Here is a 2,500-nt window from a genome sequence, read left to right on the forward strand (position 1 = left end):
TTTTGCTTTTCCAATACATCAGTGTATGTTATCACACGGTATAACAAAACGACTCTTATTTTATTTCTAGTTTAAACTTGAAGAAAGCCGAAATATGTTAAAGATTGCTAGGAAATAACTCCTAAAGTGAGTTTTGGGAATTTCGCGAAGAAAATTTATTTGCAGTATTCAGTCGTTATCTAAACGGTTCGCAACGTGACTGTCGCGATGTATTCGTCGTACGTTGCAATCAAGTTTCGACTCGCCCACACTGACATACTCGCAATGCGTGTACGTGTTCATACTCCCGTTCAAGTCTGGATATTTTTCGGACTTTCTTTGCTCTGCGTAAGTTGCTCAACTAACTGCGAAAAAATTTCATCGCTCGGGGTTCAAGGATTATTGAACAAACGTATCTTTGGTGGTCGAGTTCCAGCAACTTCTATTTTATACGGACTGTAAATAACCAACTTCCTGTCTCCTTCGCGAGTTTTGTTTTCGTTTCTGCTACACACGCAAACTTCAACGTGTATTTCGTTTCTATTAGTTCGTTATATTCCCCGAAAAACCCTTGCACAAGGCCATTAATATTCTACGATTTCAGTTTTCTATAAGGAAGAGATCATCCTATTTAATCAAACCATTTAGTTGTGGAGGAGCGCAAAATTACTTGCTACACATTGCTACAAGCTGGTGCGTTTGTTCAATATCCCTTAAGTAAAGTAAAGTTGAGTAAGATTTGATATAGCTCGTAAATGAACGACCCATATTGGAACTGGAGATATGAAGTGATTTATCGGATTCGTTATTCGCCCAGAAAAATCGTTTCATACCCGCAATTCCAATATAAGTTTTTTATATAATGATATTTATTCTCTCCGAAGGGAAATTTGAGCAGCCCGAGCCATGTGCAATACTGAAGCAAAAAAGTACAAATGAATTACCCCTGATTTCCTACACAAAACCGAAGTACATTCAGATAAATCCAAAGTCGGTTTCCTCCCCGCTCTTGCCCACAGAAGTAAGAATGATTTTTTTTTTCTGGTTTATTGCGAATTTGATTTTTTTCCCCTTACTATACCAAAATTAGTGGTGACGCTACTAACATTCGTCGATGCACGTGCTAAACTTTCCAAAGAACTATAGTTTTACATTGGGTACGGTTCTTGGGTAGGTAGTAAAACTACAAACAAAACGTTGGTAAAGCAACGTTTTTCCCTGTCTGCAGAAGCTTTCAAAATTAAACCGGAAGTGGTCTGTTATTTGGTCACGTGACATATTTCAAGTAAAACAAAAATCTTAAGTTATCTGTTAAGTGGGAATGTAACCTGTCACCAAGTTTTGTCCAAACTGTGTGAACCATTTTCAAGATTGAGCACCCCTTCACTTTTAATTTTGACTACGGATTAGATGACCCAGTCCTTAATCTACTTGAGGAGATGAATCTTCGCTGGATTGATAATTTAATATACTGTAAAATAAAAAGTGATCAATCAGTATTTACCAAAGATTCGACGATTTAACGTATATTCTATTGTTCATTACAATAAGGTTTAGATATAACTCGCGCTTTGATTGGCCAAAGAAGCGCGCTTGAGGGAATGCACGGCTGACGCCACTCGTCGGACTTGGAAAATAAACGAAAATTTTGGCCGAATGCGTGAGGAAATTTACGTTGTAAATCACTTGGGAAGCGGACAGAGCACTCTTGAAAGAAGTAGAGCAAACACTCGACTTCGTCTGCGTATTTTGAAGCTATTGAATTTGGCAGTGATTTTGTATTACTCCTACTTTCAGTTTCGAACGTTTGTAGAGATTTTCGAGATTTGTGCGTCAACTGATAGCTCCCTGGAATATGCACGACATCTAGCCCCAAACAAACACACGGAAACGTTCATCCAATCAAGTAACTTGCCTCTCAATTTGTTTTCTCTTTCTTTGACGTCAAACGTGCGTAACCGGTTGGAAAAACCTTAAATAACAATGACCACAACCAGGTTTTCTGAGCCCGCGAGACTGAGCACCCCCAGCAAACCATTATTTTAACGAAAACCGCTGGTCAGCAACCTAACCGGTTGGGCCTGACCATAAAAGATGGACGCTTCCAACTGAGAGGTTCTGAAGGCATTAGAAAACAAGCCCCTTATCTTAAACTTTCCGGAAACGTTTGAACGTGTTATATTGTGTCACGACCGCTGATAAGTTGGTTGCTGTAGAAATTAATTTCTTTATTTCGCTATTTTTACATTCCCCGCGGTACACTTTGTTTGCTCCACAAATTTTGCATAAATCATTGTTTTCAAATGCTCTTGGGAATTTGCAGCGTCCCAAGTGTATTATGGGAGTGTGAAAATAGCGAATTTGTCACAATGGCGGAAATCCTGTAATTACAAAAACCTGGGGAATGCCTCCCTGTTTTATAACGAACCAAACTCGGAAATATTAAGACGCTACTTTCAAAAATACCATAAAACTCTTATACTCTTACGGTTTTGAAGTGTTTTGTTATTAAACACGGTTG

At 38.6% G+C, this 2,500-nt stretch overlaps 1 protein-coding gene across 2 annotated transcripts in view; it reads left to right on the forward strand.

Annotated features, from left to right (window-relative positions):
• The window catches only part of LOC137992248 (elongation factor-like GTPase 1), a 29,851-nt gene that overhangs the window by 27,091 nt on the left and 260 nt on the right, over nucleotides 1-2,500 (forward strand). The window lies entirely within an intron of this gene.

Source organism: Montipora foliosa, chromosome 2 (assembly GCF_036669935.1).
Source record: "Montipora foliosa isolate CH-2021 chromosome 2, ASM3666993v2, whole genome shotgun sequence".
NCBI classification, from domain to species: domain Eukaryota; kingdom Metazoa; phylum Cnidaria; class Anthozoa; order Scleractinia; family Acroporidae; genus Montipora; species Montipora foliosa.